General features: G+C 35.7%; 1 non-coding gene across 1 annotated transcript; it reads left to right on the top strand.

Moving 5' to 3' along the window:
• Positions 1 to 1273: 1273 nt before the first annotated feature.
• TRNAS-GCU (transfer RNA serine (anticodon GCU)) lies at positions 1274 to 1361 on the top strand. The gene has a single exon. It is a non-coding gene; the product is annotated as a tRNA-Ser (tRNA).
• The last annotated feature ends 11139 nt before the right edge of the window (positions 1362 to 12500 follow it).

Here is a 12500-nt window from a genome sequence, read left to right on the forward strand (position 1 = left end):
GCGGTTAAGAAATTACAACCTTCCAAATAGGAACTAGCCAATCCATGGGTATACCAAGAAGTTACAAAAGTTGTCCCTGTAAACCAACCCCCTAAAGCGAAATAAGCACAAGGAAAGAGCAATAGGCCAGACCATCCTACAAAAACGAAACGGTCCCTTCGTAACCAGTCATCCATAGTATCAAATAGATCATTTTCTTCTTTAGGAATTCTACCAAGGGCTATAGTCATAGTGATCCTCCTATTCAATTACTTCAACCATTTCCGAGCACCTCATATCACTTTCCAAGGCATATGATAGTTTTATTATCTGTGGACGATTTCTTTCTCGTTCAATGCCCTTTTTCAATGGTCTCGAAGAGAGAAATTTCCCATTTTTATCTATGGAGTCACAGTCACAACCGAGGTCGTGGTAAATCCATGAATTTGATTCGATTTGTTTTTCTTATACTATTTATTTGTTTTTCTTATACTATAGAAATAGAAATAAATTGTTTTTCTTATACTATAGAAAGAAATAAACCTTTGAATTCAGCATTATTCCAAGACTCCTATTTCAAAGTCTATCTTTTAAGGGAAAAATGCAAATAAAAGTAACCCTTCTTTTCCCATTCCCTCTCTATTGCATGGGTGGAAGAACTAAAATAATAGAGGATTCTGAAAAAAAAAAATGGACCTTCGAAATCCAATTTTATGTGTAGCGCAAAGGAGTTGCGATTTCTTCTTATTCCTATAGAACATCTAGTAACAAGAATATGAAATCGTAAATAGCGAAAAATTCTTGTCTTGCGCGGTCTAAGTCTAAGGAAATAAAAAAAATTCGCTTATACAATTTCATCTACATCGAATTTATATATCAGAATAGCGGATAGAGGCATCATTAAAGGAGTCAGGTCTACTTACTTTATGCTTCTTTCCAATTTTATGGTGGATTTGATAAGAACCCTTTTTGCTTTCTTGATAAATAATCGACAAAAAAAGCGTTTTTTTTATATAACCTGCTTGTTTTATTATAATTATAACAAGTCCTATATGGAAATGCCCGCTAAAGAGAAAATCTATTTGATTGTCTCTCGGCCAATATCGATTTTTAGAAAGAAAAAACAAGAATTTTCTTCTTTTTTTATTAACATTAAGAAAAAAGAATATAATTAAAATGGAATTGGCAATATAATTTTTATAGACTTTTGAAAGAAAAAAAAGGGGTTTTTTGCAACCGTTATTTCTTATTTCTTGCCTATATCATATCACGGAAACCTTTCGCTTTGGAACGTGGAGAGATGGCTGAGTGGACTAAAGCGGCGGATTGCTAATCCGTTGTACAATTTTTTTGTACCGAGGGTTCGAATCCCTCTCTTTCCGCTCCCTTGGATCATTTGGGACTTTCGAATTGGAAAGAATTCTGACCCCCGGATTTTCTCATAGATAAATGTACGAAACAAATCCAATAAGAAAAAAAAAAACTGAATTTTTACTCCTCGCGTCCAGGATTCCGTCCTGGGTCATTAGATAAGAATCCAAAGATAAAGAGTGAAACAAAGAATATCACTACTGTATAAACAAAAAGTTTGAGAGTAAGCATTACATAATCTCCAAGATTTTTTTTTAAGGAATAGATTACCAGTTTTTCCTTACCACACGGATCCACTAGGATGGTTTTTTTTTATACCTAAAAATGCAAAAAAGAATTCTTGAAAAAAATTGCAAGAATTCTTTTATAATAAGCACTCTTATCAATAGCAAAAATAGGGTTAGGTGGTTAGGTATTGTGTAGGTACCTTTAGGTACCTGCTCAACCTAGGTGCAGGGGAGTAGAAAGGCTGATCCAAATTTATTGCTGTAGCTACCCATTCAATGTAGAAGAATTTAAATTTTAGAATCGAAGGTTCATAATATAAAAATATAAAACTTCTCGGCTTTTACCCATTTTAAAATTTTTTTGGAATGAACACATCATTCAATTTGGCATACAGAGTACTAAAGATTTCATCGAAAACTTACAGCAGCTTGCCAAACAAAGGCTAATAGAAAAAAGAATAGAGGTATAACAGGCATAATATCCACGATTGGATTGAAAATAGCATAAGCTTCGGGTAATTTGGCAAAGAAAAAACTAGTAGGATAAAGAACAGAATTAAAACAGATACAGGTTAAACTAAGTATATTAGGCATAACAAGCATTTCATTCTTGTAGAGTAAATAATTGGATTTTTCTTGAGTTATTTTTTTAAGGGAAAGAAGGAAAAGGCAGATTCAAAATCTTTTTTCTTCGGACTTTCCCAAACACAAAATACCTCCTTGTATTCGCACTCTCAAATGAGAGTGGAATAAATTCGACTTTCATATAATATCTTAATAGAATTCCATGTAATGATCAATGCATTTTTTTGATTCTATATTATCCGCATGTGTAGAATACTAGCAAGAGAATATCCCTCCTTTTTTATGTAATTGAAATGGTATTGACGAATAACAAATAAACATACTAGTGTTTATTAGTGTCGCATAAAACCCGAAATGGGGCGTGGCCAAGTGGTAAGGCAGCGGGTTTTGGTCCCGTTACTCGGAGGTTCGAATCCTTCCGTCCCAGATTGTTTCTGATGAAACAAACGGTGAAATCATATAGTATTCCGTACGAGACAAAAGTTTATTAAAGAGAATAATGATATCTTATTCTTTCTCAGAAAACATAATAAAGTCTTAAGTCCAGTCAAATTGACTATCTTTATTTTCATGAAAAAATGGGATCTATCAAGCACATTCAGGATATGCCTCTACTATAAAATCACTTAGTCATATTTTTTTCTTCCTTTTGGTATTCGAGTTGAAGAAGTACGAGAATTCTATAACTACCAAAAACTTTCAATCTTTTCATTGGAATAGTTTATTTAGTTATTATAGTTAATTGTTTTTGGTACTGAAAAAATATATTACTACTAGAATTCTAATTCTAGTAATTAAATTAATTAAACTTTTTTGGAGGTTGATAGTTTATTTATTGAGGAAGAGTCAATCCTTCTTTTCTCACTTCAAGATTGATCATCTCGAGCCATCCGTTGAGGGTGGAAATTTAAGAATAAATAAGTTTTAAGCAAACTTGTTTAGTCGTCTTTTTCAAACTATGTTTCATTCATATGATAGAATTTTAATATGGGTTTAAATAAATTGGATCTTGGCGGAGGCTTCCCGGATAAATACTTACTTTCTTTTATCCATATTGCTCCATAGATAGCAAGTTTTAATTAGTATAAAAAAACTAAACCAATGACTATTCATGATTCCATCCATATTGGATCAATTCTCTATACCACTTTGCAATGAAAAGAGGAATGTTTGTTATGGTAAAACTTCGTTTAAAACGATGTGGTAGAAAGCAACGTGCGACTTGAAGGACATGATCGATTGTGGATTTTGCTATCCATCATTTTCCATAGTAATGAAAATGCTCTTGGCTCGACATAGCCTGTTCTATTCGTTCCGAACCAAATTTGCGCTGGGTTTAAGTAACATAGTACACGATGGAGCTCGAGAGGACAGAATTTTTTTTATCAAGGGAAAGAATCTAGGGTTAGTGAAAACTAATAAATTAGGCCAACTTTGTCAGTCTATCCTTAATATAGAAATAAATCGAAAGGTTAAAATAAGAAGAAAGTCCAATAAAAGTATATCAGAATCAATCCCTCTTATTAGATTTCTATAGAAGAGATAAATGCTTTATCGAAGGAAATAAGAAAAAAGGGTATGTTGCTACTCTTTTGAAAGAAAAAAATAGGAATTCCCGAAGTAATGTCTAAACCCAAGGATTTCACAAATCAAAGATAAAGGATTCCAGAACAAGTAAACACAATTTTCAATTGTCTCAACAACAGAGTTGGATTAGAATAAGGAATAAAAGTCAATTCGTTCGAAATGAGACAAAGAAAAGAGTTTAAAGACGACTCAAAAATTTTGGAAGGATTTTGCCTTCGAAGTTTGTCAGGCAAAATTAGCCCACTTGAGTCATGAGTATAAATGAAATTTGTTTTTTCTGTAAGGAAATTAATGCACGTCATAGTCTAATTTCTATTATTATCGACAGAAATTCGAATCATTTTCTCGAGCCGTATGAGGAGAAAACCTCATATACGTTTCTAGGGGGGGGCGTTGTTTATCTACATCTATCCCAATAAGCTGTCTATCGAATCGTTGCAATTGATGTTCGATCTCGAAGAGAAGGAAGAGATCTTCAAAAAGTAGGTTTTTATGATCCGATAAAGAATCAAACTTGTTTAAATGTTCCAGCTATTCTCTATTTCCTTGAAAAGGGTGCTCAACCAACAAGAACTGTTTATGATATTTTAAGGAAGGCAGAATTCTTTAAAGAAAAAGAAAGAACTTTGAGTTAATTGAAGAACTAAATGAATCAAAAAATAGGATAGGAGAAGATTATTAGTATTCCTAGTTGTCTAATTATTTAGACACAATTTACCTCTTTTTTAATCCTATTTGGATTTATATTATATCGTGCCAATCCAACATAAGCCCCTATTTTATTTACTTTTTCTATCTAATTTGTTTTCTTACCATTGTATTTCCATTGACAAAGGTCTATTGAACAAATAGAATTTGTAGATAGATGGGTCTCTTTATCCTCACTCCATATTCAATTTTTCCGCCTACACTTCGCTCAAATGATAAGGGTGTTCCTCTTGCATGTATTCTCATACAATATAATATATATTTTTTATAATATATATTTTTTGTTAATAAAAATCGCTAAAAATAAGGAGAATTTGGCCATCGTGATTAGGGTCGCTCTTTTTTTAACTTTACTTTAGTGGAATTTCACCGGACCTGTTCGTTTTGGCATTTGAGTGTTTTTCATGGTCGATAAAAAAAATCTTTTGATGTCTTGCTAGTTCAATGTTTTGACAGAAGCGCGCGGTGTAATTCCATTGATTTTTGGATTTCGATCGTATCTAAGATCCTTTTTTTATCTGGGTTGCTAACTCAATGGTAGAGTACTCGGCTTTTAAGTGCGACTATGATCTTTTACACATTTGGATGAAACAACAAATTCGTCCAGACTCTTGGTAGAGTCTAGAAGACCACGACTGATCCTCAAAGGTAATGAATGGAAAAAATAGCATGTCGTAATAAAATCAATCTTTTTTGAATGGAATCCAAAATTACGATTTTCTGGGTCTAATGAATAAATGGATAGAGCCTGGCTCCAATTCTGGTAAAATAAAAAGCAACGAGCTGAACTTCCTAATTGGAATGATTCCCCGCTCTAATTAGACGTTAAAAATAGATTAGTGCCGGATGCGGGGAAAGGTTGGGTTTTCCTATGAGTGGACCCTTTATTTTTTCTTTTTTTTTTTAGAAATCCTAATTATTCTTGATTATGGATTGAATAAGGGATGTTATGGATTGAATGTGTAAAAGAAGCAGTATATTGATAAAGAGGCTGTATTCCAAAGTCAAAAGAGCGATTGGCCTGCAAAAATAAAAAACTTGTTCTGTTCTTTTTTTTTAATTAGAACAAACATAAACTAATTGGGTAGAAAAGGAGCAGAAAAAGATCTGTGGATTAGACTCCCTTTCTTTCCAGGGTTTGTATTAAAAATGCAACACCCTGTTCTGACCATATTGCACTATGTATCATCATTCGATAAACCGAGAAATGCTTCTTCTCTCTGATTCAAGTAGAAATACAAATGGAAAAATTCGAAGGGTATTCAGAAAAACATAAATCTCGTCAACAATACTTTGTCTACCCACTTCTCTTTCAGGAATATATTTATGCATTTGCCCACCATTATGGATTAAATGGTTCTGAACCTGTGGAAATAGTTGTTAGTTGTAATAACAAGAAATTTAGTTCACTACTTGTGAAACGTTTAATTATTCGAATGTATCAGCAGAATTTTTTGGATAACTCGGTTAATCATCCTAACCAAGATCGATTATTGGATTACAAAAATTATTTTTATTCTGAGTTTTATTCTCAGATTCTATCTGAAGGGTTTGCGATCGTTGTGGAAATCCCATTCTCGCTACGGGAATTTTTTTGTCTGAAAGAAAAAGAAATACCAAAGTTTCAGAATTTACGCTCTATTCATTCAATATTTCCCTTTTTAGAAGACAAATTTTTGCATTTGGATTATCTATCACATATAGAAATACCCTATCCTATCCATTTGGAAATCCTGGTTCAACTCCTTCAATACCGTATCCAAGATGTTCCATCTTTGCATTTATTGCGATTCTTTCTCAACTATTATTCGAATTGGAATAGTTTTATTACTTCAATGAAATCCATTTTTTTTTTTCAAAAAGAAAATAAAAGACTATTTCAATTCCTATATAACTCTTATGTATCAGAATATGAATTTTTTTTGTTGTTTCTTCGTAAACAATCTTCTTGCTTACCATTAGCATCTTCTGGAACTTTTCTGGAACGAATCCACTTTTCTAGGAAGATGGAACATTTTGGGATAATGTACCCTGGTTTTTCTCGGAAAACCCTATGGTTCTTTATGGATCCTCTTATGCATTATGTTCGATATCAAGGAAAGGCAATTCTTGCATCAAAAGGCACTTTTTTTTTGAAGAAGAAATGGAAATGCTACCTTATCAATTTCTGGCAATATTATTTCTGTTTTTGGACTCAGCCGCGAAGAATCCATATAAACCAATTAGCAAACTCTTGCTTCGATTTTATGGGGTACCTTTCAAGTGTACAAAAAAGTTCTTTGTTAGTAAGGAATCAAATGCTGGAGAATTCATTTCTAATAGATACTCGAATGAAAAAATTCGATACCATAGTCCCCGCTACTCTCCTCATAGGATACTTATCAAAAGCTCAATTTTGTACTGGATCGGGGCATCCTATTAGTAAACCCATTTGGACAGATTTATCAGATTGGGATATTCTTGATCGATTTGGTCGGATATGTAGAAATCTTTTTCATTATCATAGTGGATCTTCGAAAAAACGGACTTTGTATCGACTAAAGTATATACTTCGACTTTCATGTGCTAGAACTTTAGCTCGTAAACATAAAAGCACGGTACGAACTTTTATGCAACGATTGGGTTCGGCATTTTTAGAAGAATTTTTTATGGAAGAAGAGCAAGTTTTTTCTTTGATGTTCACCAAAACAACTCTTTTTTCTTTCTGTGGATCACACACTGAGCGTATTTGGTATTTGGATATTATACGTATCAATGACCTGGTCAACCCTCTTAATTAATCATTAGACGAAATTAAGAAACAGGAAAGGGTTGATAAATGATCAAGAAAAAACTTTTCTATTTTTCATTCTGAAATGTTCTTTTTATTATAATAAAGAGTAGGTGAATCAACTTACTAATTAAAAAAATTAGTAGAACTTCCTCTTTGGAATAGAAATTGGCTATTTCTACATAGGGAAAGTCGTGTGCAATGAAAAATGCAAGCACGATTTGGGGAGGGATTTTTCTCTATTGTAACAAGGAAGAATTATCTACTCCATCCGACTAGTTCCGGGTTCGAGTCCCGGGCAACCCATATAGAAAAGACCCATCAAAGTTTTTCACTTTGACTCACTTCATTTACAAATACAAAATTATTGGTTTGGTTAATTTAGTTATATGGATAGCTAATCTTTGGGCTGACTTGGTTGACATTGGTATATAGTCTATGTTATACTGTTAAATAACAAGCCTTCTATTATCTATATTCTAGTTAATACGTGTGCTTGGGAGTCCTTGCAATTTGAATAAACCAAGATCTTACCATGACTGCAATTTTAGAGAGACGCGAAAGTACAAGCCTGTGGGGTCGCTTCTGCAACTGGATAACTAGCACTGAAAATCGTCTTTACATCGGATGGTTCGGTGTTTTGATGATCCCTACCTTATTGACCGCAACTTCTGTATTTATTATCGCCTTCATCGCTGCCCCTCCAGTAGATATTGATGGTATTCGTGAGCCTGTTTCTGGTTCTTTACTTTATGGAAACAATATTATCTCTGGTGCTATTATCCCTACTTCTGCGGCGATCGGATTGCACTTTTACCCAATTTGGGAAGCTGCATCTGTTGATGAGTGGTTATACAATGGTGGTCCTTATGAGCTAATTGTTCTACACTTCTTACTTGGTGTAGCTTGTTATATGGGTCGTGAGTGGGAACTTAGTTTCCGTCTGGGTATGCGTCCTTGGATTGCTGTTGCATATTCAGCTCCTGTTGCAGCTGCTACTGCTGTTTTCTTGATTTACCCTATTGGTCAAGGAAGCTTTTCTGATGGTATGCCTTTAGGAATCTCTGGTACTTTCAACTTTATGATTGTATTCCAGGCAGAGCACAACATCCTTATGCATCCATTCCACATGTTAGGTGTAGCTGGTGTATTCGGCGGTTCCCTATTCAGTGCTATGCATGGTTCCTTGGTAACCTCTAGTTTGATCAGGGAAACTACTGAAAATGAATCCGCTAATGAGGGTTACAAATTTGGTCAAGAGGAAGAAACTTATAATATTGTGGCTGCTCATGGTTATTTTGGCCGATTAATCTTCCAATATGCTAGTTTCAACAACTCTCGTTCTTTACACTTCTTCTTGGCTGCTTGGCCTGTAGTAGGAATCTGGTTCACTGCTTTAGGTATTAGTACTATGGCTTTCAACCTAAATGGTTTCAATTTCAACCAATCTGTAGTTGATAGTCAAGGTCGCGTTATTAATACTTGGGCTGATATCATCAACCGTGCTAACCTTGGTATGGAAGTAATGCACGAACGTAATGCTCACAACTTCCCTCTAGACTTAGCTGCTGTTGAAGTTCCATCTATTAATGGATAAGGTTTTTCTGCTAACATATAAGAATTTTTGAAGACAGAAATACCCAATATCTTGTTCTAGCAAGATATTGGGTATTTCTGTCTTTATTTTGAATCTTTTTTTCTTCTTAATCTTTCTATTCAGAATTCAGTTAACGACGAGATTTAGTATCCTTTCTTGCATTTTCATAACTCGTGAAATGCCGAGTAGGCACGAATTCCCCCAATTTGCGACCTACCATAGGATTTGTTATGTAAATAGGTATATGTTCCTTTCCATTATGAATCGCGATTGTATGGCCAACCATTGTGGGTAGAATGCTAGATGCCCGGGACCACGTTACTATTGTTTCTTTCTCCTCCTTCATATTGACCTTTTCTATCTTTGCCAATAAATGATGAGCTACAAAAGGATTCGTTTTTTTTCGTGTCACAGCTGATTACTCCTTTTTTCCTTTTTAAAGAGTGGCATTCTATGTCCAATATCTCGATCGAAGTACGGAGGTCAGAATAAATAGAATAATGATCAATGGAAAAAAGAAAAAAATCCTTTAGCTGGATAAGGGGCGGATGTAGCCAAGTGGATCAAGGCAGTGGATTGTGAATCCACCATGCGCGGGTTCAATTCCCGTCGTTCGCCCATCGCATTATTGCAAATTCCAAAAATGCAATTTTCCATATTCCTAGTTACGTATTTACTTACGGCGACGAAGAATAAAACTATCGCTATATTTTTTCCTTTTCCTAGTTCTTCTTCCAAGCGCAGGATAACCCCAAGGGGTTGTGGGTTTTTTTCTACCAATGGGAGCTTTCCCTTCACCGCCCCCATGGGGGTGGTCCACAGGGTTCATAACTACCCCTCTTACTACGGGGCGTTTACCTAGCCAACACTTAGATCCGGCTCTACCCAAACTTTTTTGGTTCACCCCAACATTACCCACTTGTCCGACTGTTGCTAAGCAGTTTTGGGATACTAAACGGACCTCCCCAGATGGTAATCTTAAAGTGGCCGATTTACCCTCTTTTGCAATGAGTTTCGCTACAGCACCTGCTGCTCTAGCTAATTGCCCACCCCTTCCACGTGTGATTTCTATGTTATGCATGGCCGTGCCTAAGGGCATATCGGTTGAAGTAGATTCTTCTTTTCTCTCAAAAAACCCCTTCCCAAACTGTACAAGCTTCTTCCAAAGCATACGGCTTTCTAGATGTATATGACGATCTCTAGACAGATGGATCTTATATGAATCATATGATGAAGTACCACATGAGTGGATATATAGGAAAGGAATCCAAATCTGCCGAATCGCTCATGTTATGATCTTCTACATCCTAGGTCTCTGCGTTCCGTCATCTGGCTTATGTTCTTCATGTAGCATTCAGATCGAATGACTCTATGAAATTACGTCGATACTTCCACATATTATGGGTAACGTAGGAGACATCCCTATTTTCCCCCGGGGGTCTTAATTACCACTGCTTAGCTTTCAATTTGCCTCTGACCATCAAATTAAATGTGAATAACCCGTCCTCCTCTCTTTGAAACAAGGGGCGCTTCCGGTTCTGTGCGTGCTTCAAACAATTTTGTCTTCTCCATATTACCATATCTCTAGAGCCAATAATTTTCTATGAGGAACTACTGAACTCAATCACTTGCTGCCGTTACTCAACAGTTTTCTGTTGAGGTCTATCCCGTAGAGGTAGTCAAATTGGATCAGTGATCGATTTCTAGGTTTCGTCGTAAACCTAATTGGTTACTTCCAATTACGTAAATCAATAGTTCAAACCGCACTCAAAGGTAGGGCATTTCCCATTGATATAGGAACTTTTGTACCAGAAACAATAGTATCTCCAATTATAGCCCCTCTGGGATGTAAAATATATCTCTTCTCACCATCCCCATAGTGTATGAGACAAATGTATGCATTTCGATTAGGGTCGTATTCTATGGTTACGATTCTACCAGATATGTCTTTTTGATTCCGTCGAAAATCTATTTTACGGTATAGGCGCTTATGACCTCCCCCTCTATGCCTTGCGGTAATGATTCCTCTGGAATTACGACCTTTACCACAACGGTGCCGTCCATGGATCAAATTATTTCGTGGATTGGATTTCACTTGCCTGTCTACGGTTCCCTTGCGTGTGCTCGGGATAGGTGTTTTGTATAAATGTTTCGCCGTATTATTAAGTATTCTCCTTTAGTTTTTTTCTCTATCTAGAAGTGGAATAGAATAACCCGGTTGAAGGGTAATGATCATACGTCTGTAATGCATTGTATGGCCCAGAATAGGTCCTATTCTTCTACCTTTTCCAGGTAGTCGATGGCTATTCACAGCTACCACCTTAACACCAAAGAAGAGTTCGACCCAATGCTTTATTTCTGTCTTAGTGAATCCCGATTCGACATTAAAAGTATATTGATTCTTTCCCAATAAACGAAGACTTTTTTCTGTAAATACTGCGTATTTGATTCCATCCATAAATCGACTTTCCCTCCTATGCTCTGAGTTCCAGTATCGATAAGAATTCGAGTTCTTATTGTTCTTATGTTATGGTATGAATATACCATACCAATTCGTTATGTATGGATGATGGATGAGATTCCATGGATAGAGAGCCAGTTCCAATAGACTTATGGAATGTTCCCGTTCGTGTGCATCCAGCAGGAATTGAACCCGCAAATTTACCAATTATGAGTTGGGCGCTTTAACCATTCAGCCATGGATGCTTAACAGGGATCATCGTACATCGTAAATAACCAATTTTCATATAGAAAGACATATCATAGAAAAATGAAATCGAAAATATTCCGAGATGGCAAATATTCGGAGATGACTATGAAAACACCTCTCTGGATCCTCGAATTGAAAGAGAGATTGAGAGGGATCAAGAATCCTAATTCTCGCTATTTGGAATGGATCCAATTCTATTGAGTCTGACTCATAGTGATCATTTCTCTTTAGCAAAGAATGACCTTGGTTATCAAAGGATTGAACAACCGGGATCCATTTACTTATGATACCTAGTTGGCATTGATAACAAGGATCTAATGAATTATGAGTTTAATAGATCCTCTTTAGCAGAAAGACGTATATTCCTTGCTCATTATCAGACAATCACTTATTCCCAAACCTCGTGTGGGACTAATCGTTTTCATTTACCATCTCATGGAAAACCCTTTTCGTTCCGCTTAGCCCTATCGGGTATTTTAGTGATAGGTTCTGTAGGAACTGGACGATCCTATTTGGTCAAATACCTAACGAAAAATTACGATTTTCCTTTCATTAAGGTACGAGGGCTTCTTATTCCACAAGAACGAAAGCACCTTTTCATTCTTTCATATACTAGGGGTTTTTACTTGGAAAAGACAATGTTCCATACTAAAGGATTCGGGTCCATAACCACGAGTTCCAGTGCACTAGATCTTGTAGCACTTAGCAACGAAGCCCTATCCATTAGTATTCCACATAAGAAATCCATTCTAGAAAAAAATACAATTAGATTAGCTCTTCATAGACAAACTTGGGGTTTGCGAGCCAAGGTAAGATCGGCTCGGGATCATGGGACCCTTTTCTATCAGATAGGAGGGGCTCTTGTACAAAATAGACTTACTAAGTAATAACCCCATAGAATCTATCTATATAAAGATAAAGAGGCAATCGTGTCAGGAAGCGGGTTTTTCTTTGGCCAAAAGGTAC

The sequence above is a fragment of the Triticum urartu genome, unplaced genomic scaffold (assembly GCF_056163025.1).
Source record: "Triticum urartu cultivar PI428250 unplaced genomic scaffold, HENAU_Tu73 scaffold2, whole genome shotgun sequence".
Taxonomy (NCBI): domain Eukaryota; kingdom Viridiplantae; phylum Streptophyta; class Magnoliopsida; order Poales; family Poaceae; genus Triticum; species Triticum urartu.